The 27,879-nt window shown below is 46.5% G+C and overlaps 1 long non-coding RNA gene across 2 annotated transcripts in view; it reads left to right on the forward strand.

The window, feature by feature from the left end:
* The first annotated feature begins 2,359 nt into the window (after window positions 1-2,359).
* LOC129392174 (uncharacterized) overlaps window positions 2,360-27,879 on the forward strand; it is a 77,308-nt gene continuing 51,788 nt past the window's right edge. The window contains exon 1 of one of the 2 annotated variants that reach the window (XR_008617581.1): window positions 2,360-2,542. This is a non-coding gene — a long non-coding RNA (uncharacterized lncRNA). Of the gene's footprint in view, window positions 2,543-4,259; window positions 4,473-27,879 lie in introns of those variants that run through there. The other variant, XR_008617580.1, reaches the window with a different exon arrangement.

A 27,879-nucleotide genomic window follows, 5' to 3' on the forward strand; every position in this document is an offset into this window, starting at 1 on the left:
GCTGTAGGAAAGAAGAGAAATGGCTGTGTCTGTGTTTAAAATGTGTCCTGGATGGCAAGTCTGTCTGTCGTTGGCATCAGGGTGTGGGACAGGCGGAGTTTACGTCCTCAGCAGTGTCCCTTCCCAGCTCGGTTCTGACGATTTCCTCAACCTCCGTGCTCTGCCTTCTCCCTCATGCGTGGCAGTTTCTGTCTCGCATTCTCAGCTGCTTCCTCCCCATCGTGATGCTCCTGCACATCCACTCCTGCTCTTCTGTTCTCACTACAGACAGTGGGAAAAGCTAGGTGGGCTTTGTCCTCCGTCTCTGTCCCCCTCCCGTATCTGGAGACTTGATAAATATCCCTATTCTGAAATGAGCAAACTGGCTTCTGGAATGTTTCTTTATGAAGTTTTTCCTTCAAAGTGGCATTTGGGGCCCCTCCACGGTTTTGTGTAGTAAAGGCCAGTGTTCTCTGTAGGGTGGACTTAGATAATTGTCTGGGATGTTTAGTTATTAAGTTCCTCATTTATTGGTCAACCACTAGAATCACAAATCAGAGCATTTTTAAGACTGGTTCTTGGAGACAAGCTGATCCATTTTCCCCATCTTGTGTGTAAGAAAGAAAAGGTCCAAGCTGTTACCTCTGGGATGAGCTTTAGTAGAATGAATGGGACATTAGACTGATCCTTGCTGCCCACCTTTCCACCCTCGCCCTCCAAACTGTGCTAAGATGCTCTGGTGGACGATGGCTGTCACTATATTTAAGTTTATGGCCAGTTAACGTTTACTGAGGCCGTACTATGTGCCAGGCACTGCTTGTTACCCTTTTTCCTCTCTTAAGTCATTTAATTCTCATTACAACCCTATGAGGTAGGTGCTATTATTAGTAGAAAGTGTTTAGAGTTTATAATTGGTCAAACCTTTAAATTCGGGAACCATCCTCTGCTAGATAAATTTTTCTTTTTATAAATTTATTTGTTTATTTATCTATTTATCTATTTATTTTTGGCTGCGTTGGGTCTTCATTGCTGCACGTGGGCTTTCTCTAGTTGCGGCGAGTGGGGGCTACTCTTCATTGCGGTGCGTGGGCTTCTCATTGAGGTGGCTTCTCTTCTTGCGGAGCACGGGCTCTAGGCGCGCGGGCTTCAGTAGTTGTGGCACGCGGGCTCAGTAGTTGTGGCGCACGGGCTTAGTTGCTCCGCCACATGTGGGATCTTCCCGGACCAGGGCTCGAACCCGTGACCCCTGCATTGGCAGGCAGATTCTCAACCACTGGGCCACTAGGGAAGTCCTCTACTAGTTAAATTTAAAGCTCTTGTGTAAGATGGGGATAGGAGTGCCTCAGGCCTCCAGCGGATTCCTGACAGCCTGAAGGACCCCTACACTATTCCAACCGGCTTCATGTTTGAACTCTTAAGCTAGAGGTTATAACAAAAGTGCCCTTGAAAGAGGAGCTTGAGAAGCTGGCCTGAAACACGAGTGACAAGTGGGTCTGACCTCTAGGAGAAGTATAGGAAAGCCGTGTCCACCAACTATCAGATCAAGTAGATCTACCGCATAGGGCTGATTGCCTGGACCCCTTTGTAGCTCCCAAGGGCACACCTAATGCTGTTGCAGCTTGAGTAAAATTTAGTGCTGCACAGTTTCTTTGCCAGGCAATGTGCCAAGGTCGAGAATACGTGATTAACTGGGATCATTAAGAAAAATTTAGCATATATTTATTATATTGATTATAAGATCAGGGAAGTGTTTTTTTGCTTAGTTAAAACTAAACGTTTTAGCAATAAAAACAGTAACACTTTTGTTACCTAAAAATGTCACTTATATGGTACCTGGGGAGTTGGGGCATTGCTGTTTATAGTTTTCCGTTTCCTTCCTGTGTAGACTTGATCATTTTCTTGATCATTTGGGCAGACTTCAGTCTCACTCCCTTGTTCTTATTTTTTTTTTCTTGTTCATCATGCTCAAGATTGTTGAGCATTTCCAGTAATGTGCTGCAGTTGAGCTACTTTGGTATAAGCACATATGTGTACGTACACACGCACACGCACACATCTTTCTGCTAGGAGAAATATGGCTTCAGCAAACAGAAGGTCACTGGTTGGGGTCAGAGAGGATATGTGGCATCATTTTGAGTAGTCTCGCCTGTTATCTCTGCTCTGTTCTCTTCACATGCTCTTAGGCATCCTTTATGCAGGTGGTTGGAAAGAAATCTTCTTAAATATCTTTGGCTCACTTCCTGGAGATCTTCACTACCTAACAGTCAAACAAACATTTGTCAGCCAGTTTTTATCCCCAAGGCATGGCAGGGAAAAAAGAGAAGTGTCATGTATCCTTCCCCTCCCACAGCCCTGCCCTGCCCCGCACTCTGGGAGTTTGCAATTCCGAGATGGGGAAATAAACTAGGAGGTACCTACTGTGTGCCAGCCACTGTTCCAAACCTATTCTGGGTACGTCGTCTCATGTAAGCCAGTATTAGCCCTCAGTAGCTGCTGTTTTTTCCACTTTGCCATGAAGAGATTGAGACTCGGAGAAGACCACCGACTTTGTCCCGCCTACGTGGTAAGTGGCAGCGTTTGTATGCAAAGCTAGGATTCTTTTTTATTCCAGTCTGCGTTCTTGTCACAATGCCTGCCAGCCAATACGAAGCAATTAGAGATCCGTAACCCGGGGGAGGCTCTCAGGAGGGCAGAGATTTTTGTTTGTTCTCTTCACTGTTGCGTTCCCAGTGACTGAGGGAGAGCCTGGCGTAGATGTAGTGATGATGGAGAAGGGCTCCTGCCTCTAAGCAGCGTACAGTCCAGAGCAGTGAAACTGACAAGTACATTTATCATGTCAGTGTGGGTGTCAGCTACCGTGGACCTCAGCGCAAAGGACGGTGCATCCCATGAAGCTTTTCAGCAGAGGTGTGGGTTTTAGACAGCATTGCATCTTGAGCAGCAGCCTGGAGAAGGACTGCAAGAGGCAAGTATGGAGGTAACGAGGCCAGTCAAGACCTTGCGTGAGTGTGCATGAGAAGGGGCTGAATTCAGACAGTAGCAGTGGGATGATGTTATTACTAAGGGTGGCACTTGCGGGTGTTAAGCATGGGGAGTAAAGGAGCAGGGAGAGTCCGGGAGGACCTACACGTTCCTGGCAACTAGGTGGGTGGTAGTGGATGAGGAGGAAGACCAGGCTTGACAGAAAAGATCATCCTGTTTTGAATAGGATGAGAACATCAGCTTTGGAGTCAGGCGCTGCTTCTATATTAGCTTTTTGACCTTGGGCAGAATTCTTAACCCCCCGAGCCTTAGATTCCTATACTATGGGAATACTAATTATACCTACCTCATAAGGTTATTGTAAGGATGAAATGAAATCATGCATGTAAGGCACTTAAAGTTTGACATGTAAATGCTGGCTGTTAGTAATTATTAATTACTAATAATTAAAAACTAGGGGTGAATATGGATAAGCTTACCGTAGTGGGGAAGTTAATATCTGGTAACCTCTATTCTCCTTTAAAGAGTTGGGGCAAAATGCTATAGGAGAAAGTAAAGGGGGAAGGAAAAATATTAAATCAAAAATATTAAATAAAAATATTAATCAAATATCTGTCATATTGCCAGGGTCTGTGCCCAGTCTTCTGCACTGTGTTTTGCAAATTTTCATTGTTTAATTATCACAGCCAGAGTGGTGCGTAAGGTAGAGCCGGCTGAGTAGACCCAAGAATGTCTAATGACCCCAGATGTTTGTTTCCCCCTCTCAGAATGAGTACGTTGGGGAGAATAAAGGAGGGGGGTGTCTCTGCTCCACACAGTGACTCCGGCTGCAGGAAACTCAGCGACCGCATGCGATTTCTAAACTCTGGACGCGGGTGTCCAGACAGCAGAGGGCCGGAGCGTGAGCAGTGAGGGTGGAGACCCACATCACTGCTGCTCACGTGAGCAGTGAGGGACCCACATCACTGCTGCTCACTTCTAGAACTTTGTCACATGGTCACCCCTCACTGCATGGAGGCTGGGGAATGTCTCACCCTGCCCAGGGTTTGGTGGACAGTTGCCACTTTCCACAAAGGGCCCAACTTACAGGTGAAGAAACTGAATTTCTGAGAAACTAGCAATCTTCCTTAAGGGCACATAGATTATTGATAGGGGAGTAAGATTCACATTCAGCTCTGCCTTCCCCCACCACCCCTCATGGGAAATTAGAGGCTGGTTAGGGGGCTGTGTGGGTTAATTGGAGTGGATTTGGTTGGATTAAGTATTTTTTATTTTTATTTTTTTGCGGTACACGGGCCTCTCACTGTTGTGGCCTCTCCCGCCGCGGAGCGCAGGCTCCGGACGCGCAGGCTCCGGACGCGCAGGCTCAGCGGCCATGGCTCACGGGCCCAGCCGCTCCGCGGCATGTGGGATCTTCCCGGACCGGGGCACGAACGCGTGTCCCCTGCATCGGCAGGCGGGCTCTCAACCACTGCGCCACCAGGGAAGCCCTGGATTAAGTATTTAATGAAGTGAGTAAGTAATAAACAAAGGAGGGGGGTTTGAAGTTAAGATAGTTGAGTCAACTTCTAGAGGTTGTCCAGGGCCAGGAGCTGGTACTAAGGAGACGTGGTGGTGAAGGTTGTTGGTATCAGGAAAGTAAATGGCATGGTAAACCAATGGTGTGGATGAATAGCCAGCCACAGGCCTGCTAGAGTTGCCCTGGATGGCGATATACTTGAAAAGCTGGGGGTTGGGGTGGGAACCTGAGATTTCTTAGAGGACCGCAGAGGGATCCAGAGCTTGTGGCCAGAAAGCCTGAACTTCAGAAAAAGTCACCTCGAGCATTTGTATATGTGGAGTACCTTATTTTTTGTTTAGCCCTGCCATGCATATTATTAAATATAATTAGAATATTAAACCAATGGTGGGCTTGGAGCTCACATACCACTGGGAGGAGATAAAAGGTGATGTGATGATGGACCTGACAGAAATTGGCTGTTGTGATCAATACCTTTGGATTACAAAGACCACGGGGGCCTGTGTGAGCTTCCAAGTTGCTTGCCATCTGGGATGAGGCTGCTGGTGAAATCGATGAGTCCAGTTTTCTTCAAACTGGTGGTCTTTGAAGTTGCTTTGGAACGTGGGGATAAATCAGTCCATCAACACGTATTTATTGAGCACGTACCGTGTGCCCAGATATTTACAGCACCAGTTCTTCGGATGCCAATGGGAAGTAGGAACGAGGAGTAACCTGCAGCCTTAGCTCGAGTCCGGTTGTAGAGAGGATGCCCTCCTGGGGGGTGGTTGAGGGACTAATAAGTCATTTAGCCATCCCAGGGAGCTCACAGAAAACCAAGCCCTCGAAGTTGGGATGACCTGGATTCTCATCCACTGAATTCTGTGAGCCTTTGACAAGTTGCTGGGCTGGCTGGTGTCCTCGGGTGTCTCATCCGTTTAAAAATAAACAAAAAAGCATGGGCAGATCCTCTTTATTTTTGTTACCCAGTGAGTATTTGCTGTGTACCATCTGCTCAGGTCCACAGGGCACAGAAGGGTAGGACACAGAGCTGCTACCCTTAAGAAGCAGAAGGATCAAGATTAATACATGCAGGGGGCAAGGCAGGCTTCGACGGATATTTATGAGAACCTCCATCGAGCAAGCCTTTTCTCTAGGGCCATCTGCCTACCTGCCTGCCTACCCTACAGTCAGTTACAATCTAGTGCCGCCGCCCTGAGTGGATTCTCCCCCCCCAACCCCCGACTTTCTTCCCCTCTCCTCCTTCCCTTTCCCTATTATTCATTCAGAAAATATTTACTGCACACCTACAGTTTATCAGGCTCTGGAGAGACACTCATGGAATGAGTTGACAGGGTCTCTGTCCCGGTGGAGTGTACATTCCCATTGGATTGGCAATCTATCAACAAGTAAACAAGCTGATTTTGGATCTTAATCCGTGCCTGGAATAAACTGAAGACAGGGGTGTGGTGGAGAGTGACCCGTCGGGGGGCACGTTGCAGGGGAAGGTCTGTGCAGGCTTCTCTGGGGGATGACGGCAAGCCGGGTCCCGAGGAGGCAGAGGAGCTGCCCGTGACTCTGGGGGACCAGCATCTGTCATGAGGGCGGAGGCTTGAACCAGCCTGTGCAGAGCAGAAATTGAAAGAGGCATGGTGGGCGGACGTCTCAAAACTTGCTAAGAGGATGTGGGTAGACTGTTTGGATATTGAGAGACATGTAGGAAACAGTAGACACCCCCCCCCCCCCCCCCCCCCTTTTTTTTTTTTTTTTTGTACTTGTCATACTCTGGGGGATGACGGCAAGCCGGGTCCCGAGGAGGCAGAGGAGCTGCCCGTGACTCTGGGGGACCAGCATCTGTCATGAGGGCGGAGGCTTGAACCAGCCTGTGCAGAGCAGAAATTGAAAGAGGCATGGTGGGCGGACGTCTCAAAACTTGCTAAGAGGATGTGGGTAGACTGTTTGGATATTGAGAGACATGTAGGAAACAGTAGACACCCCCCCTGCCCCCCCCCTTTTTTTTTTTTTTTTACTAGTACTTGGCACATAATGAAGCTCAGTAAATATTGTGAACGAGTGAGGGCACCCAAATATACCACCTGTGTTTTTTTGTTGTTGTTGTCATTTTTTTTTTTTTTTTTAAAACTAGAAGACCTTCTCCCACTTTTTGCATTAAAATGCCCTGGCTGTCTAAGGACGGTTAGTCCATACACACGAACAAATTTTGTAAACCGTACTCTGACCCTGAGCCTGGGGGCCGCCACGTTGGAATCCTGAGCCCCTGGCTCCCTTGTTCCCCACCTTGAGTAGGAGGGGAAATGCCACTTATTCAACTATTATGAACTGGCCCTTGTGTCCTAGGGAGATTTGAATATTTGTGCCGGTATGAGTAGGTATAGCAATATCCCCATTTGTATAGGTGTGAACTGTCCAAGGTCAGATTAGTTGTGGAACTGGAGTCTCAACCTGTAAAGGCCCTTTGACCACCTACCCGGTCATTCTTGCTGCCCCTGTTCTTGTTGCTTCCTCCCCCCCTCCCTCCTTCAGCTTCCCCACGTGTCACACGTGGCTAATGACTTTGTCCTGTCTTACTGCTGTGACCCCCTCAATAATATTGACCTAGCGGAAGTTGTAAGGCATAACTAGTAAAAATGACGGTGAAGACTTTTGCCAGTAGAAGGTGCGCTACTGCCTGCTGATTCATGGAGGAGCCCGGCTACGATGGGAGGGCAGATCTATTAGGCAGCTATTTAGCCAGCAGGTTTTTCCTGCCCCCAGTTCATTTAGGAAGCTGCGTCCGGCTCCGGCAGCTCCGTCCTCTATGTTTTTGCTATGTTCCCTTCGGTGGTCTCTCACGTGTGGACGTGGTGGCCTTGCGACCACTTGAAAGTGCTGCTGCTCTGGGAGTTGGGTTTGCTGGGCGCCATGCTGGTGCCATGCTGGGTACCCGGCCATGAAGGCTCTGGGGTCTGCCCCGGCGTCTCCCGGCCTGGAGAGAGGAGACAGATGAGGAAGAGTGAGCAGGTGCAGGGAGGGATGGTAGGGCCTGAGAAAGGCCCCTGAACACACAGGGCTGTGGAGCGCCTTGGCTCTGGGTGAAGGAGAGGAAGGAGGCCGTCAGGGGAGCCTTCCGTAAGGAGTGACGCCGGCAGAGTCTGAGACATGGTCCAGCGCAGGGGCCAGGAGCTTGAACTCTGGAGCCCAGCAGCCCCCTTCTGGCGGGGAGACCTGGGGCAAGGTATTCACTGTCTCTCTATGGCTGTCAAATGGAGATGGCAAGACTGTCATCGTGGCGTGAGAGATAGGAGGGCTGTTTTGAGCAGTAAATGAATTTGTACATGCCAGGGGCTCACAACAGTATGTGATACATGAGGACTTTAAACCTGAGTGAGTGTGCACACGTGTGTTCCGAGCAGGGACGTCAGTACGTGCACAGGCCGGTGGTGGGAATGGGCTTGCACGGGGCAGGGCTGGAGGCAGGTGCCGGGACACTTGTGTGGCTGACAAAGGGGAAACTGCTGAGGCTCGAGTGTATGTATTTGACACTGTGTGTGTGTGTGTGTGTGTGTGTGTGTGTGTGTGTGCACGCGCGCACACATATGACAGTCACCCAGTGTCTTAGCTCCAGGGACAGGTTGTGGTGAGTGAGGACAGGTTGAGTAGGATGACTTGAGTGATTGAGGCACTTCGAGGTGGGTGACAGTCCATCAGACTAGCCTTTCCAGGAGAGCATTCTGGAATTTGAGATGATTGAGTGAGTGTCATGGAGGGGATATTAATTTTGGAGGCCAGACAGACCTGACTTAGAATCTTGGCCCCCAACATATCTAATCTGTCGTCTATCTATCTGTCTTATCTATCTATCTATCTATCAGACAATCATCAATCTATTTATATTTATGTATGTTTTATCTATCCATTAATCGATCTCTCCATCCATCCATCTAGCTACCAGTCATCCATCTCTATTTACTTTTATCTATAGATGTTTTATCTATCTGCCTATCAGTCATCTGTCTATCTAGCTACCAATCAGTCATCCATCTCTATTTATATTTATGTATGTTTTATCTATCTGTCGTCTATTTATCTACCTATCAATTAGCCATCCATCTCTCAATTTATTTATATTTACATATGTTCTCTCTTTCTCTCTCTCTCAAAGCCAAACTACCTCTTGAGGATTAAGCCAGGCAGGAGCGTCGAGATGCTACCCTACACTCCTCCGGGATGATTTTTCACTCCTCATTTCTTTCCTACACAGGCCACACAGCGGGCTGCTCTCTGAGTCAGGCCTTGAGTTTTCATCTCTGAGACACTTTCTGTTTGTGAAAACAGTGCAGGCGTCCAAATGCCAGGCCATGCCTTTGTGTGCTCATTTAATGAGCAAATTGAATGCAAAAGAGGAAAAATTTGGAGATAATTGGACTCAGGAGGGTTGCCTGTTTTGGGGGAGGTGATGAGCAGTTGATAATCTCGTAAGAAGTGCTTATGATGATCTACACATGGTTCAGCAGCTGCATTCCTTCCTTCTGAAGCACCTCTCCCTAAGGTGAACCCTCCCTGTTCTCTGCAGACGCTGAACTCGCAGGGCGACGGCGTGGATGTGAACACACACACCTTCCAGCGCCGTCCCTTGTGGGAAAGGCAGAGAAGGAGCTCAGATCCTCGCTGCAACTCTGTGTCGAGACTTCATTTTTCACAGCCAGCTAGCCTCTTCCCTGAAGTTGCAGCCCCAAGTGTGTGGGTCCCTGAGCTGGGTTGACGGACAGGTGCCTGCACGCCACACATCCTTCAGTTCCCAAGATTGGGTCTTGGATGCAGAGGGTTCTGTTGTGCGATTGTAGAAGCCACTGTCCAAAGCCAATCGCTCATCCACTTGTCCTAGAACAGACGAAGGCCGCACAGTGCTTTTTCTCTGGTGGCAGATTCGCCCGGCATGAGGAAAGGAACATAATTGGAAAATGGGCAATATTCACAGAGCAATTACTGTGCCCGTTAATGAGGTTTACATGAAGGCTTCCAGTGAATGGATGAAGAACAGCGAGTTTGGCATTCATATTGAACAGCTGGACAGCTTGATAAGGGAGCAGACGAGGGGGGCCCAGGGCTTAGCCAAGGGGATAAGGACCAAGGGAAACCCTCGCCTTGGCTGGCCCCTTCCTTGGTTCTGCCCTGGTCTCCTTACTGTTCTGGGAGATAGTGAACATGTTAGACTCCAGCCACCAGACTGCACCTCCCCCACCAAGAGGCTGTGGCCAGGCTGTGGGCGCCCATCTCCCTTGGGCTTTGCTCAAAGTGTAGCCAGTGGCAAATCGTTAAATCTCCTTTCCTTGGTGTTCTCGTTAGGGATTGAGGTGACTTTTGGGGGACCGTGTATCTTGGGAAAAGCAGCATACCATTTTGAGTGTGAAGGTCTCAGTCCAAATCAAGATCATGATTAACGTCAGTGTGTTCCTTGGACACGTTATTTGGCTGCAGGAAGAGAGGCAGTGTCCTCATCCGTAGGAAAGGCAGTCTTACACAGATGAACAGTTTACACAAAATTACGTTATGCGTATGGTGCTTGCTGTATCATTCAGTGTTCTCCAGAGAAACAGACCAATGGGAAATATAGATATAGATAGATATAGATACACGTATTCCTAGAGGCTTTATTTTAAGGGATCAGCTTACATGATTGTTGGGGCAGGCAAGTTTGAAATCTCCGGGGCAGCTGGTAGGCTGGGACCTCAGGCAGGACTGAATGCTGTAATCTGGGGGCAGAATTTCTTCTTCTCTGGGAAACCTCAGGTTTTGCTCTGAAGGCCTTCAACTGATTGGATGAGGCCCACTCACATTATTGAGTTTCCTCTCTTTTATTTTTTTTTTTTTGCGGTACGTGGGGTAGGCTGGGACCTCAGGCAGGACTGAATGCTGTAATCTGGGGGCAGAATTTCTTCTTCTCTGGGAAACCTCAGGTTTTGCTCTGAAGGCCTTCAACTGATTGGATGAGGCCCACTCACATTATTGAGTTTCCTCTCTTTTATTTTTTTTTTTGCGGTACGTGGGCCTCTCACTCATGTGGCCTCTCCCGTTGCGGAGCACAGGCTCCGGACGCGCAGGCTCAGCGGCCATGGCCCACGGGCCCAGCCGCTCCGCGGCACGTGGGATCCTCCCGGACCGGGGCACGAACCCGTGTCCCCTGCATCGGCAGGCGGACTCTCAACCACTGCGCCACCAGGGAAGCCCGAGGTTCCTCTCTTTTACTTAAAGTTATCTGGCTGTAGATGTTACCCACATCTATATACAAAATACCTTCACAGCAACACCGAGGTTAGTGTTTGATGAATAACCGTGGACTCTAGGCCAAGTTGACACATGAAATTAACCATTTCAGTCACTGTCATTGTCATGGGTGTGTCAAGAACCAGATGCAGTATTGGCCCCATTGGAGACTATTGGAAAAGTGTCATTTGCTGGCCTGACATACACCCGGTGTCTTAGCTCCAGGGACGTACCGTGGTGGGTGAGGTCAGGTTGGGGAGGATGACCTGAGTAATAGAGATGCTTAGAGGAGGATGACAGTCCACCAGACTAGCCTTTTCAGGAGAGCATTCTGGAATTTGAGGTGATTGAGTGAGAGTCATGGAAGGGATATTAATTTTGGAGATCAGACAGACCTGACTTAAAATCTTGGCCTCAAAGCGTCTTCTTGCCCACCCCACATTATGATCAGTAACTTAACCCTAGTGATGGTCTTTTTAATTTTTTCCTTAAAATGGGAAAAACTAATCGTTATCTTCTAGGCTTGTTGCAAGAGTGTGGATTATCTCTGGCATGATTTAAACACTCAGTAAATGATTGTTTCCCTCCCTGTATATCTGTTCAGTGTTCATGGAGTTGTTTTAATGTGACAGTTGTTTTAATCTAAAGATTCTCCAGTAAGGGCTGTGAAGTTGGGAGCATTGCAGGATGTAAGAGATGGAACTATCCATCAAGACGGAAAGAGTGTGGTGGTCAAGGGTGCCTGGGCTTCCTGTGTTCATAGTGAAAATGCGTTTCCCCACGACATCTCTGAGCAGAAAAGATGGAGCGTCGTGAGGCAGTGCTTTGTCATCTGAGCTGGGAGCCAAGGTAGCCAGAAGTGGAGGGTTTCCCGATGGTTGTGTCCCAATGGGACCAGCAGCACCTCACCACCTCTGAAGATGAGCACTCACCATTCTCAATCCTGTTTCATGTATCCCCCGGTCTGTTAGGCAGAGGGGATCCTACGTACTAGACACACCTGTCTTCCACTGAGACGTGTTGCGGGGGACAGTATTGGTACCCTGTTCTGTTTCTGGTTGTGGGATACTTGACTGTCACAAGGCAAACAAAAGAATCTATGTGACACTGGTATATTTCTACAAGCTTGACCTCCTGTTGTTTCTTAGAATGGCACTTCCTTTTTTAAAAAATATTTTAATTTAATTTAATTTATTTTTGTATACAGCAGGTTCTTAGTCATCAATTTTATACACATCAGTGTATACATGTCAATCCCAATCTCCCAGTTCATCACACCACCACCACCACCCCTCCGCGGCTTTCCCCACTTGGTGTCCATATGTTTGTTCTCTATGTCTGTGTCTCTGTTTCTGCCCTGCAAACCGGTTTGTCTGTACCATTTTTCTGGGTTCCACATACGTGCGTTAATATACGGCATTTGTTTTTCTCTTTCTGACTTACTTCACTCTGTATGACAGTCTCTAGATCTATCCACGTCTCTACAAATGACCCAATTTCGTTCCTTTTTATGGCTGAGTAATATTCCATTGTATATATGTACCACGTCTTCTTTATCCATTTGTCTGTCCATGGGCATTTAGGTTGCTTCCATGACCTGGCTATTGTAAATAGTGCTGCAGTGAACATTGGGGTGCATGTGTCTTTTTGAATTATGGTTTTCTCTGGGTATATGCCCAGAATGGCACTTCTTAATGCAGTAGATGTTTCTAATAACACCGCTGCAATAGACTGAATGTCTGTGTCCTCACCCCCCCTCCCCCAATTCATATGGTGAAATCCTAACCCCCAAAGTGATGGTGTTAGGAGGTGGGGCCTTTGGGAGATAATTATAATTAAATGAAGGTGGAGCCCCCATAAATGGGATTAGTGTACTTATACGAGTCACCACCACCTGCTTTTCACCATGTGAGGATATAAGAAGTTGGCGGTCTGTAGCCCAGAAGAGGGCTCTCACCAGAACCTGACCATGGTGGCCCCCTGATCTTAGACTTCCTAGCCTCTAGGACTATGAGAAATGAACTTCTGTTATTATAAGCCACCCAGTCTGTGGTACTTTGTTATAGCTGCTGGAATGGACTAAGACACCCACTGAAGCCAACGCTAAACTAATAGTCTGCATTTATATACTAATTTGGTACCACCTAATGGGAATTAAAAACAGAAAGCCACCAGAGCCAATCACATTAAATATACCTGTATTTTATTTGTCTTTTTCTTTCTTTGTCTCCTTGAGGGAGCTGTGAACTCCTTGAAGGACAGATGGTTTTCTTTTCATCTCTGTGCTTCGTTGTCTAGCATGGGGCCTGGCGTGCTGTCAGGCCCTAGTCTGTGTTTGTTGGATGAGTGAACAAACTGTGAAGGAATGTCCTGATCCATGTTTTGCCGTTGGCCTGGACAGCTGTTGAGGTTTGACTGTGCTTATGGAATGAATTGCCCTACACAAAGGAAAACTCACCAATGGACCTGCATCCCAAGGGGGGCATCTCAGAGGGTCTGACAGATGTATGGGACAGCCCGGCGAGGCCTGTGCCATGTGTGCCCCGACCCGGCAGATGAAGGATGAACGTGTGATTGAGGTCTTACCAATGACAACCCACCCTGGCTGGAACATGCACGCTGGGGGGCTCTCGTTTGAATCCTGGTTTTCCTTGGAGACTTAAGTAGGTGGAAATGACATTGTGGTATGCAGAGCCATCACTTGGGCACACATCTAGGGGAAGTAATGACAGGGAAAAGACAATACATGCCCAAAAGAGCCTTGTGCAAAACGAAACTGCCTGTCACAAGCTATGGGCAGGTGAGCTTCTCTGTTGGAACTGTAGGAAGGCAGCGTAGGGCAGGCACAATTCTCAGTACATTTCAGAGCCTGTTGGAGCTTAGCATGGCCTTGACCTCATGAACTGACCCTCTTGGGCCTCTTGTTCCTGGACCTTCAGATATTAAGTGCCCTTGAGTAAGAAAAGAAATGAGTTTTTGGGTTTTTTTAAAACTTTTTAAAAAAATTACTTAATTTTTTAAATTTATTTTTGGCTGTGTTAGGTCTTCGTTGCTGCGTGCAGGCTTTCTCTAGTTGTGGCGAGTGGGGGCTACTCTTCATTGTGGTACATGGGCTTCTCATTGTGGTGTCTTCTCGTTGCGGAGCATGGGCTCTAAGCACGCAGGCTTCAGTATTTGTGGCACGTGGGCTCAGTAGTTGTGGCTCGCAGGCTCTAGAGCACAGGCTCAGTAGTTATGGCGCACGGGCTTAGTTACTCTGCGGCATGTGGGATCTTCCCGGACCAGGGCTCGAACCCGTGTCCCCTGCATTGGCAGGAGGAATCTTAACCACTGCGCCACCAGGGAAGCCCAAGAAAAGACTTGAGTTTTTAAGGTCTATATCTACATGTGTTAATTGTCTAATGCATTGGCCCACCCAGTTTAAACCTATCAAAACATTTCTACAAGTCTCTTTTAATGGCATCATTATGTCCCCAAGGTGGACATCTCAGAGTCATCCTTAGAAACTTGCTCTCTCTCTCCAGTTTCCCCTCTCCTTGGCCCTTCCTCACTTAGGTCGTCCAGTTGAGCCCTGTTAGTCCATTCCCTCATGACGTCGCCAGCAAGTTTTTTCACCTCCATCTGTCACAGCTCTGGGCGGGGTTCCCATCATCCCTGGCCTGGAGTTTGGCGCTAGTGGCCGGCCTGGTCTCCTCCTCCCTGTGTCTCCTAATCCATCATTCTCGTGCTGCCACTGTGGTTTTTCTAAAGCCCAGAGCAGCTCGGGGCAGCCCCTGCTTAAGCCTCCTTGATTACTCCTTCTTGTGTCTAGAAAAAGTCCGAACAGCCTAATAGCATGTATAAATCTGTTCCCAGTTGGGCTCCAGCCTTCCTGGCCTTGGGCCCTACCTCAGTATACTTCCCCACTCTCTAAATCTGACATATTCTCCAGTGTTTCCAAGATTTGGGGATTCTTTCTTCTCTTGGAAAGCGTATTAACTTTTTCTGCCTTCCAGATTCCTCCTTATCCTTCAAGGCTTCAGGTTTTGTTGGTTGAACTGAATCGCATGCAAATGATGACTAAGAAGGTGCTGAGACCAGCACCAGGCTTCTGTGAAGTGCATTGCTTTCCTTTAGTGGAAATTCTCTCCAGCTCAAGCCGGGAGTTGCCCACAAGGGAGCCTAGTTTGTTCATGCCTTTACTCGCTCCACTAAATTGTGTTTTATTAATGTGTGTGATTGCACTGATGCTCGGGCTACTGTGCTAATGGCTGGTAATTGCCTTAATGAGCTATTTGTGAGAAATACAGTAATACCAGTAGGAATGAAAGCAGACCCCACCACAGCTGGTGATGCAGTAGCCCTTTGGCTGAATTCAGGGAGGAGCAGCCTGCAGGATTCTGGCACCTAAAATAAGGAAGAGTTCCGAGTTCCCCACTGATTTTGAACACTGAATTTACCCAACTTCCACTCACAAGTTAACCATGTGCGTTTCAGGAGGCTACATGATGCTGGGTTAGAAATCTCAGAGGCAGACGATAATCACAGTTTTCCACATACTGTGTGTCCATCCGAGGCTGGTCACCTGGGGCTCCACTCCATGCTGTTTTCACCATGGGATCCAGGATGGTGAGGCCATCCCATCAGGACCGTTGCTGGTCATGCTGGCAGAGAGAGGAAGGCACACAACTGGTTCTGAAAGCTTCCTCTTCATCGCTTGTGTTCTTATTTCATTGGCCAGAGTAAGTCATGTAGCCATGCCTGGGCAGAGCAGTTCCATCCTTATGTGCTCAGAGCCTGACGAATGCTATTTGTGAACAGCCTGAGGGCCACCATCGCACGGTATAGCGGTGTGTGAAACACTGGCTCCTTTTGCCGCATCCTCAGAGAAATAGAATCCCAGTGCACACTTCACCCTATGGACTCCATCCATCTCTCGTGTCAGATCTTAAGCATCCTTGGGATGGGGAAATTCTGGATCTTATTTATGTCTGTTTGATCCCAGAGTTGTGCAGAGTGCCTCCCTCACAGTTTATGAACACTCAGCAAATAACGGTTGATGAAATTTATGCATGACTGAAGAAGGCTTGTCATCTGGGTTACCCCCACTTATTTGTGTCAAGCACCTTTGTGATGGCGGGGGTGAGGAGCGGTTGCATATGTTCTCTTGCTGACTCCTCCCAGCTCTCTGGCAAGGCTTCATCCTTCTTATTCCAGATAAGGAGATGGAGGAACTTAAAAATTTAAGACATGGTTATGAAAACGAACGCTTACTAAGTAAGCACTTACTACGCACTGGTCCCTATTCTAAGCACTTCATGTGGATTAACTCCCTCCCCAACAGTCCTGTGAAGCAGATGGCTGTCATCCTGATTTTGCAAATGGTGACACTGAGCACAGAGACGTTGAGAAGTTTAGCCAGGGTCACGCAGCTTGGAAGTGGCAGAGCTGGGAATTGTGTCCAGGCAAGCTCTCCCCAAGGCTTTGCTCTTTATGACTTGCTGGGGTCTTATCTGCTGCATCAAACTACTGATCAATCTGTGTTTCTGGGAGGCACCTGGTTTGAAAGTGCAAGGAAGAAGATTTGAGGTCAGCTCTGAGTCTCATTGTCTCCCTCTGAGCAGGGCAGCTGGCATCCCTGAGAAGCTTCAGAGGCCTGAACACTGCTCTGGGGGCCAGAATTCAAAGATGAATAAGCTCTCTTCCCATTTTCAAGGAGGTCATAGTTGGGGACGTGTCATATTACAGATAATTTCAATATAATGATAATAGCCATGTTCCTGGAAAGCATTCAGAGAGTTTCTTTGTCTTCGTCCAATATGTGATTATATAGAGAGGTGTTTCTGCTGAAGATCGTGTTAAGCGCTGCATCTAGAAAACATGCCAGATTCATTTGTAAGGCTCCAGGCTGTCCTGGAGGCCAGACTCAGAGACTCTGTGCCATTCTAATGCATGTCTGTACCAAGTTTGTGCAGCCACCTCTGGGTTTGGTTTCACAGTCATGTCTGATCCTTGCAGCTCCTCCAGGGAACCTTGCATGAATCTGCTTTTGCTTCTTCCTTCTGCTTCTGGATGATGTGACCCATTTACTCATTCATTCATTCATTCATTTATCTACCCATCCATCTACTCATTCACTTAACAAACACTTATTTTGGCCTACTGTTTTTTTGTTTGTTTGTTTGTTTGTTTTTTGTTTTCCTCAGCATAGGAAATACTGTGGTGAATAACACAAAGACTGTTGTCATAAGCTTAAATTCTACTGAGGGGCAGTGAAAGAAGTCAGACACTAGAAAGGTCCCATATTGTAGGACTCCATTTACGTGAACTATCGAGAGTAGTTAATCTACAGAGACAAAATCCAGGTTGATCATGACCAAGGTTTTCCGGGGGGTGGGGGGGTGGGGAGGGAATGGGGAGAAACTGCCCAATATATAGGGGTTTTATTTGGAGTGATGGAACTGTTTTGGAACTAGATGGAGATGGTGGTTGCACAACATTTTGAATGCATTAAATGGCGGTGGATGGATGGTTTGCTTTAAAACAGTTAATTTTATGGTATGTTGCATTTCACTTTAATAAGTTTTTTAAAATAGTGAAAAAAATTCTAGGGAGGAAAGATGGACATTAAACAAAGTTCATAGTGATAGTGAACATTTTAGAAATGGAAGAAAAGAAAGGGAAAGGAAATGGGGCATGACAGGATGGGGAATGATGGGCTGTCATTTTAGACAGGGATGTATCAGGGGACCATTGAGGGAGCCCGAGGGAGGTGAGGGAGAGAATGTCCCAGGCAGAGGGCACAGCAAGGCAAAGGGCTGAAGAGAGCATGGCCGTGTTACCAAGTCCAAGCCCATACTGCTTGCTGCAGGACAGGCCAGTGAGTCGAGAGACGAGGTGTTGGGGCAGGGAATAGCAGCTTTATCCAGAAAGCCAGCTGACTGAGGAGACGGTGGACTAGTGTCCCAAAGAACCATCGTACCGGTGTTAGAATTCAGGCATTTTTTATACTAAATAAAAGGGGAGGAGGTGTGGCTGGTTGCTGCAGACTTCTTGGTGCCGGAATCCTTTGTTCTGGCAGGTGTCCAGGCAGGTCAGGTCACAGTGTTCCTATAAACCTCCAGCAAGACAAATGTTATTCTCTGTTCTGCAACTTTTTATCTCTATATGAATGGAAAAATGTTATACCTTTAAAGGTCAGAGCCCGAGAATGGGCTGTCTTGTATATTTCAGGGTTTAGGCAACATTCTTAATTTCTAGCAAAAGCAATAGAATACAAAGGTTAAAGAAACAGATCCATTATGGAGTCAGATTTGTTCTTCCCTATGACAGCCCTTGTAGTCTAGGAACAGGCTGAGTGAGGATTAAGAGTGAGACAGTGCTGTCTCTAGCTTCCAAATGCCTTATACAAATTAGCAAGAGACAGCCCCTCTGAGGTGCAGCCCAAGTGCAGGGCTCATGAGAGGGGCAGATTGGATTTCCGCCCGCACTGTCAACTACCCTTGTTCAGGGCACAATGTGCATGGGTCACATGGTGGCCCTGCTAAGAGCTGAGGTCAGACAGGGAAAATTGCAGGTAGAGTCTTTACTCCAGTTGAAACGGAGTGAGAGAGCCTCTGGAGGTTTCCCAGCAGGGGAGAGATGACCTGCTTGCTTTTCAAAAGGACCCTCTGGCTTCAAGGGTAAAGGCAGAGAGGCCGGTTAAGAAACGAGGACAGTAATTCAGTCAAGAGATGCTGCTGGCTTGGACCAGAGTTGCAGTAGTGACAGTGGTGGGAAGTAATCAGAATCTGGACGTGCTTTTGAGGCTGGTTCAACACATTGGATGCGGAAACTAACAGAAACAAAGGAGTCAGCGGTGAATCTAGTTTCTCATTTGAGCAGCTAGAAGGAAGAGGGAGGGGGCTTCCATTTTCTCTAATGGGGAAGATCACAGGAGTAACCAATTTGGAAGAGGATATTAGTAGTTTGGTGTTAGTCTTATGGAATTATGGATGCTTTTTAGGTAGATAACCACGTGAAGACACTGGGCCGGGCAGGTGGCCACGAGCCTGGGGTTCTAGAGCAAGGTTGGGCTGGGAGATAGAATTTGGGAGTTGCCAGCACTTAGGTGGCATTTCAGGCCATGAGCCTGGCTGAGATTGGCTAGGAAATGAGTGTTAGCAGAGAAGGGGACCCTGAACTTGGCTGCGCTCTCTCCATGCTCTGGAAAAATAAAATCTGGGCTGCACTGGGAACATTGGGGGCTAGTTTTATTTTTAAAAACAGATTTTTTTTTTTTTTTTTTAAAGCAAAGAGTTGCAGTCTTACTCCCAGGGGAAAATAAAAGTAGGTTGCTCGTGGTATCAAAACCACACAAATACAGCTGGCTCTCTGCAAAATGTTCCCTGGGAAGCGGTGCCCAGGTGTGTGCTGATAAATGTTTATTGTACTGAACAGCAGTGAGCAGGGCTGTGGGCCTCTTGCAGCCCTCTGTTTCGTATGTGTGTCTCTAGCAACTAAGAAATTATCTGGGATTCAGAAGGTGCCAAATACATGTTTGAGGAATGAATGGTGGGATGGTCCTTGCCTTCTGTGCTTGGAGAGCAAGGTAGAAAGATCCAGTTTTATTATTTTATTGTTAATTTGTGGTTTGAACCAAAAAGGCTCGTCTATACCTTGGTCATTGGAGATACGGTCCACCTCCGTGGGTTGAAGTTTCAAACATTTTGCATATAGGGATCCAAGGCAACTGCCAAAGAGAAATCCCAACCTGCTGTGAACAAAGGCAGCATTGTTGGAATCAGTGAATGACTTCCCAAGAAGACTACTCTGGCCAAAATTCATTTGTGTGTATCCCCTCTGCAGAAGAAGTTGACTTAATGAGCCTGACTGCTATCCATAGGAAGCCCTTGGTTCGTGTCTGAGAACTTCGATTTTAGGAGGGATCTCCCCCTGCCCAAAGCTCAGAAGAGTGACTCCCTGTACCTCTACCCCATTTGTACAAACAATATAGTTTACACGGAACACTTCTTTCCTTCTGGGAGTCTGGACTTTTGGTACATGTTAGGCAAAGGATGCCTACCTGACAGTCCTCAGTAAAAAAACGCTGGGCATTGAGTCTCCAAAGAGCTTCCCTGGTGGATCACATGTCACCCATGTTGTCACAACTCATTGCTGGGCAAATTAGGTACGTCCTGGGGGACTCCACTGGGAGAGGACCCTCGAAGCTTGTGCCTGGTTTCCTCGGACTTAACCCCACTTGCCTTTACCCTTTGCTGATTCCACTTGGTATCCTTGGGCTGTCATAAGTCGTAGCCGTGAGTACGTGGGAGTCTGTGCTGGGTCCTGTGAGTCCTCCTAGAGAGTCATGGAACCTGGGGACCTCTGACAACCCCCCCACCCCTGCCTTTTTTGGTTGTTTGCCTTATTTAAACAATCAGTCATGTTACCTTACAGACCAGTGAATGCTCTTAGCATCTCCTGGGTCCTCACTCCATACATAACACATTGTAAAATGGTCAGATCGCCAGGCAAGTTTGCCTTTAGAAACCAACTCACATCCCCACGTGCTTCTGTGGGCGACTTGTTCCCAAGACAGTTCCACATGTGGGGCGCCGTGTAAGCTACAGAGATGATAGACGTAGACAAACACAATCTCAATTTGAGAGAGAAAATGTAAGTTCTACAAAAGCAGAATTCCTCGAACTTTGGGGAAATAAAGTGCTCTGCCACTTTCGTGATGTAACGGTAGCTTTTATTAAAGAGAGGTTTATGACTCTTGTCTTGGAGGAGTTCCAGAAGTGACTGTAAGGCTTTGGTAGAGTTGGGTGCTTTGGAGAAAGAGTACTTTGCTCTTCTCTGGTCTACCTCACTCTTCTTGTAGTTTTCCTTGGTCTGTCCACCCATCGACCCATCTTCCTACCCATCCACTTGTCTGTCTACCTGCTCACCCACTTACCCGTTCACCCATCCATCTAGTGTTGCCGGGCAGCTTGTTGCATTACTGAGAGTTGACTATGTGTTGCGCACTGGGGTACAGGAATGAGTTGAGTGGGGTCCCTGCCCTCCTGGGTATGGCCTGGGGAAGGGAGATAGACATGGGAACAAATACTTACAGGTGGAAAGTGATGGGTATAAGACTCCTTAGGGTCACACAGGAGGGTGTGCCTAATTCATCCTAGTGGGGAGAGAGGTAAGGTGACAAGTGAAGTTGTCACCCTACCATGTGTCCTAGGAGATTATCTGAACAAGGGGGCCAGTGCAGGGGCTGTTCTCTGTCCCTGTCTTCAAGACCATTTAAGCAAAGCAAAGAGAAGAAGACCTCCTCCTGTGGGAGTTCCCCAAAGGTTAATTTAAAATATTCTTTTCATTTGGCATTAAGCTGGCACAGAGCCACCCGTTAGTACATAGCTGGGGACACAGCCATTTCCTAAAGCAAGTGGCAATTACCCTCCCTCACCTGCCAGTGCTAATCAAAGAAGACACCCAAACTGAGTGGTCTGGAACATTCAGCAGGGCCGAAGAACATTTCTTTAAATGCTAAAGGGGTCGAAGCCCTCTTTCTAGTGCCTTCTGTGCAATTGTGAGCCCTTTACGGTGGGAATGGCAGTTATGGAATTAGCAGTTGTGAGTTGAAGAAGCCAAATTATAGATTTTATTTTTGGCTTTGCCTCGGGTCACAATTCCTTTTGTTTCTGATTTACGTTTTGTTTGAGAAGCTTGGCCTGATTTCTGTATTCAGAGCATTCTTTAGTCCTCTCTAGCTCAACCAGATCTTTCCATTGCACAGATGTTTGTTCACCGCATTTTTTTTGTAGTTAGTTATCTGGAATTTGCTCTCAGGACTTTCCCCAGGTGGTCTGAGCGAAAGAAGGTATTATGCATTTTCTAATAATAATCACAACAACAACAGCATCAGCAAACATTGTGTGTTGGGTACTGTGTAAGTACTTTATATAGTTCAACTCTGAATTCTTAAAATAACTCATGAAGCAGGTGCTATAATTACTCTCCCCGTTTTATATATGAGGAAACCGAGTCATAGGGAGGTTAAGGAATTAGTTCAAGTGACTTTACTAATCTTGGATTAAAAAAAGCGGGGGTGGGAGGACACACAAGGCACAACTCATAAAACAAACAAAAATGAGAAATGGGGCTTAATCAAAATTTAAAATGCTGCTTTGGCAGATGAGTCTGTTAAGAGGAAAAAAGATAAGCCGCTGACTGATGGGCTGACTTCAGGCGAGACTCCAGCTGTGTCTCAGGCAAATTTCTAGACTGTCCTCTTCCCCCAAACACCGTGGGTTCTACAGTCATCGGAGCAGCTCAGACCCACGGGGGCCCTGAATCAATCGCTGGCATGGGGGCTTCGATTACACTGATTGGAACCAGCCGTAAAACTTGAGGTGGTTAAACTCCTCTCCAAACCCAAACAGCTGGCTCATCTGGGACCTTTTGGGAGGAGGAGAGAGGAGCAAATGCCTGGGGGGTAAAGCAAGAAGATGACAAGGTCCAAAGGCCTCAGAGGTCACCTGTACCAAGCAAGGCGGGGCTACGGGGGCTCATCCGGAGAATGGGGTGTGCTGAGAAGCAGGCGGCGCAGCTGGGAAGGTGAGAGTGGTCTCCTTTGTCCCCTTTCATCCGCCTACTTCCACATTTATTTGAAATCCAGCCGCCCACTCATGCACCCACCGACCCCCATCTGTTTCTTTTTTAAAAATTATTCTTTAAATGTATTTTTTATACAATTTTGAAAGGTTACTTCCGTTTACAGTTATTGTAAAATAATTGGCTATATCCCCCGTGTCGTACAGTACATCCTTGAGCCTATCTTATTCCCAAGAGTTCGTACCTCTCACTCTCCTACCCCTGTATTGCGCCCTCCCCCCACCGGTAACCACTAGTCTGCTCTCCATATCTGTGAGGCTGCTTCTTTTTTGTTATATTCACTAGTTTGTTGTATTCTTTAGATTCCACCGATCAGTGATATCATGCAGGATTTCTCTCTGTCTGACTTATTTCACTTATAGCATAATGCCCTCCAAGTCCATCTTTGTTGCTGTGCACATGGCAAAATTTCGTTCTTTTCTGTGGCTGAGTAGTGTTCTGTTGTATATCCCATCTGTTGCTCACGTTCTTTGTAGGGTCCCACTTTAATGAGCACCTTCTAGGTGCTTTTAGAAGAGGTCAAGTCTTACTACGTCACGTCTAAGGTAGAAATGTTCCCTCGGCTTCCTCCTTGTCTCCGTCTCTCTGTATTTCCCCAGGGTCTTTCACTAGAGGGATTTCGCTATTTTCTTTCTTTCAGTTTTTTCATTGTGTTCTTCTCTGGCTTGGTAATTTTACAAGGCAAATACAGTTCCTGACACCTCTCCTCCTTCGATTTATGGTTTTTAAAGGTTTATTTTGCTTTTTTTTTTATTAGCGTTTGGGTAATTTTGGGTGCCCCTCCCCCCAAGTGTGTTAGACATCACGGCTTCCTCCAGGTACCCCCACCCCAATGTTTTAGATCCTTAGCTATTTGTTCTTTTTTTAAATTTTCTTTTAACTTTTTATCTTATATTGGAGTAGAGTTGATTAACAATGTTGTGATAGTTTCAGGTGTATAGCAAAGTGATTCAGTTGTACAAATACATGGATCTGTTCTTTTTCAAATTCCATTCCCATTTAGGTTGTTACAGAATATTGAGCAGAGTTCCCTGTGCTGTGCAGAAGGTCCTTGTTGGTTGTCCATTTTAAATACAGCAGCGTGTACATCTACACCTTCTAATGTTTTAGATTCTTAGCTGTTTGTTCTTTATTTTTCATTGAAACTGACTCTCAGAAAAGATTCTAATATGTTAAATTAAATTAGATAACGCTGTATCTAATTTATGTCTGTATTTCTGCATTTCCTGTGTAATGTTTGAGCACTTAATATGTTTTAAGCATTTATATATATATTGTAGCTTACTCAAACATCACAAAATTTCTGTGAGGTAGGTACAGTTGTTATCACATTTTACAGATTATGAAACTCAGGCCCAGAGATGTCAGTTGACTTGCACAAAGTCACACAGCCTATAGGTGACAGAGGCAGGATTTGAACCTTGGCAGTCTGGCTCCAGAGTCTACACTCTTAATCATTGTCAACTGTGTTTACACACACACACACACACACACGGACACACACACACACACGGACACATTTATACAACTCCATGCACGTATATCTATTAATGCTGCCAGAATCAAATTGTTTACATCTATGTAGACGGTAATTATTATGGTTAAGAGTTAACCAAGTATGTAACGTATGCCGGGGCATTTTGCTAGTTGTTTTACTTACATTATTCCACGCTGAACTTTCAGCAGCCCTATGGCTTGCTACTATTGTCATCCCACTTTTTAGATGAAAACACTGAGGCTGCGAGAGTCAAAAATTTCCATTGGGTGACACAGTTGACAAAGATGGAGCCTGAATCTCTTTAGAGTCAGTTCTCTTTAAATAGGACCCGCAGCAAGGATTAGCTCTCACTGAGCCCTACTCCATGCTAAAGATTGAGGAAACTGAGTTTAGAGAATTTGTGTGACTTGCCCAAGGCTACAGGGCAGTGAGAGGTCGAGTTGGGTTTGAAATATCTGCCCGAAGAGCCAGGGGGATCAACTATCATAGCCATCTGGTTCCTTTGCGATCTGCTGCCCGCGTGCTCCTCCTGAGAGCAGTTTTGGCTGAAAAAACTAGGTCTGTGGGCAGATGCGTCACGCTCCAGCCCGAGTCCTCAAGGCCCAGTTGGGACTACTGGTGCCCGAGATGCCAGGGCTTTTGGCCCCTCCCCCCTCTTTCTCCCTCCTTTCCCTCCCTCCCTCCTTCCCACCAGGCCCCATCTTTTTGGTCCAGTATCTGGGAAAAGGCACAGCGTCCTTCAGCATTTGCAAATTATTCCCAAATTATATGCACAGACACATGGGGTCGAACCACATACTTCACAGACCTGAATATGGGTCTGGGGAAGATTGTGGATTTGTGAGTTTAGGAGGGTGGGCATCTCATCAAGCATGGACTTATAATCTTCATGCTTTCAGCCTTACAATATCCAAGCCCAGGTTATTCTTTATTTTCCTTGCAGTTGGAGGAGAGAGAGTTTTCCTATAGAAAACTTGGAAACCAAACACATTCTTTTGCAAAAAACCCCTCAAAAAACAAAAGAAAAGCTATCTCTATCCATTCTGTTTTTGTTAGTTTTTCTTTATTTTCAGATCTGTTTACACAAAAGCAAGAAATTCTCACACCAGCCTTCTTTTATGATTATAACAGAGAGGCAATGAAAAGACAAGAGTTTTGAGGAGAAAAGGGTGCTGGCCTTATTTAAATAAGCAGAGGCCTGCAGAGAGAAGGAAGTAATGCAAACCTGCCAGGTAGATTAGGGCTGGAGCTGGGAAGAGTCCTACGTAGGGAGAAGTTTCCTCGTGTTCTTGGGGGTGGCAGGAGGGACTCGGAAAGTGACAGCCACCATCCATATTCTGGAAGGAAAGCTGTGCTCCTGAGGGCTGGGGAATTCTTCACTTTTCACTCACAGCCCACACTGGGTTTCAGGTTTGCAGGTGGGAATTGGCCAGTGGAGGCTTTCATTTCCTACAATGGAACTGTAGTAAAACGAACCCGAAGTCCTAATTTAAATAAATGTAAGGGAGTTGCTGGGAGCAGCTGTTCCCTGGTTGGGAGAGTTCTTTCTGCTCAACTGTGGGTGGCAGTATCGATGCCAGGCAGGAGCTGAGACCTCTGAGATCCTTCCTCCTTTAAACCTGGAAAAGGCTAGTGTCCGTTATCAGATGGGGCTGTTGGCTGTTTCCTTTCTCCCCCAGCTGTTACATTTTTGGAAACTGGCAGCCCTGGAATGAGGGTGGTGAGAAAGAGTGAAATTTTAAACTTTTGGGACATGTTTTCCAGGTCTTCTCGGGATCACTAATATGAGTGACCGTGCGCTATGGAACACCTATCTCGGAGATGCCTTGGGAGTGCAGTCAGGCGTCTCATCAGTTGGGGTGGCTTTGCCTGTGATGCCTGAGCCAGTCACGGAACTCCCTTCTCCGGTCGCACTCAGGGGTCTTGGTTCTTTTTGTGAAAAGTCATTCGTGGATGTTGAATAAGATAGTATTAGACGGTCAGCGTTAGTCCCTTCTACCCCTCACCCTGTGTGGCCGCTCCACCCCGCCCTCCACCTGCCTTTTCCTTTCTTTTTTTCAGGGGTGGGGTTTGGGGGAAACTCCTGGACCCAGTGGGAAGGGAAGCCTGTGTTCTCCTGGGGACTGAGTCACATTGGGTAGGGAAGGGGGAGAGAGAGACTGGTGTGGATGGTGGGGACAGGGCCTTTGCAATGCCTGCATTTCCTACGGAGGAAAAATCTGAAAGCTTGTTGTGTTTTGGGGGTGTGTGCTGTTTTTTTAAAATAATTTTTATTGGGGTATAGTTGATTTAGAGTGTTGTGTTAGTGTCAGGTGTACAACAAAATGAATCTGTTATAAATATACATATAACCACTCTGGGATTCTTTTCCCATATAGGCCATTACAGAGTATTGAGTAGAGTTCCCTGTGCTATACAGTAGGTCCTTATTAGTTATCTATTTTATATATAGTACTGTGTATGTGTCAGTCCCAATCTTCCAATTTATCCCCTCCCCCGTTACCCCCCGGTAACCGTAAGTTTATTTTCTACATCTGTAACTCTGTTTCTTGGTGTGTGCTTTGCTTTTCGTTTTTGAACACGTGATGAGGAGTCTGGTTTGTAGTACTGCCCTTAGGGCATGAAAGATGCTTCTCATTCCTTCCCGGTCACCCACATCCTGCCCTCTTAGTGGGCATCTCTAATAACAGATTTCCCTGGTCATGCTTTTCTCCTCTAACCTGTCTCATCCTAGAAAGGCTGCAGTCCTAGTGTATCCCGTTCTTAGAGTGATGGTAACGCTGGCCTTGGACTCGGTGCTTCTGAGTCTGGACATTGGCCCTGGGTTGGTGGCAGGAGCCTCGGCGTCCACTCAGCCTCTCCGGCATCCCGTTCCTCATATAGAAAAAGGGAAAATGATAAGAGCGTCATTTACCCATTAGGGCTGTTGTGAGGATTGAGTGAGATGATGTGACCCAGGGCCTATCCGAGCATGGAGCTTAACAAATGACACACGTGAAGATTTCATTTTCCCTTGGACACAAATAAGACTTAACAGTATTTTTACTACAAAGATGGTGGTAGTTGTTATTAGTGGTAGTGGTACTAGCAGTACTATAGTAGTGGTACTAGTAATACTATTGCTAGTGGTAGTAGTAGTGAGCCTTTGGCGTAGATTTGGTATACAAGTCCATAAGGATTTCTCTATATTAATCAGCTAGATTATTATTTAGAAAAATAACATTCTACTAATGTTATGCTAATAATATTGTTACTATATTAATGAATAATAATATAACAATGATATTAATCATCAATTATATTAATGTATCATTATTGTTAGCATGTTAATAATATTAATATATCATTTGTTAGCATAATAATATGCTAATAACAATATGCCAATAATAATGCAACTTAGCAGTACTATGCCTATGGAAATTTATCCATAAAGCGCCCCAAAGCCTAATAATAAGGCATTGTTAGCAGTAAAATATTCCTTACAGTTGAGTTTCCAGATGAAAGAACACTTCGCCTTTTAAGCAGCGAAATTTCCAAAAACAAAGCCCAAAATGCATGGATTTTTTTTTTTTTTTTTACATCTTTATTGGAGTATAATTGCTTTCCAATTGTGTGTTAGTTTCTGCTGTATAACAGAGTGAATCAGCTACATGTATACATATATCCCCATATCCCCTCCATCTTGGGTCTCCCTCCCACCCTCCCTATCCCACCCCTCTAGGTGGCCACAAAGCACCACGCTGATCTCCCTGTGCTATGCGTCTGCTTCCCACTAGCTATCTATTTTACCTTTGGTAGTGTCTATATGTCCATGCCACTCTCACGTTGTCCCAGCTTACCCTTCCCCCAACCCTGTGTCCTCAAGTCCATTCTCTACATCTGAGTCTTTATTCCTGTCCTGCCTCTAGGTTCTTCAGAACCATTTTTTTTTCTTCTAAGATTCCGTATATATGTGTTAGCGTATGGTATTTGTTTTTCTCCTCCTGACTTACTTCACTCTGTATGACAGACTCCAGGTCCATCCACCTCA

The sequence above is a fragment of the Physeter macrocephalus genome, chromosome 6 (genome assembly GCF_002837175.3).
Source record: "Physeter macrocephalus isolate SW-GA chromosome 6, ASM283717v5, whole genome shotgun sequence".
NCBI lineage: Eukaryota > Metazoa > Chordata > Mammalia > Artiodactyla > Physeteridae > Physeter > Physeter macrocephalus.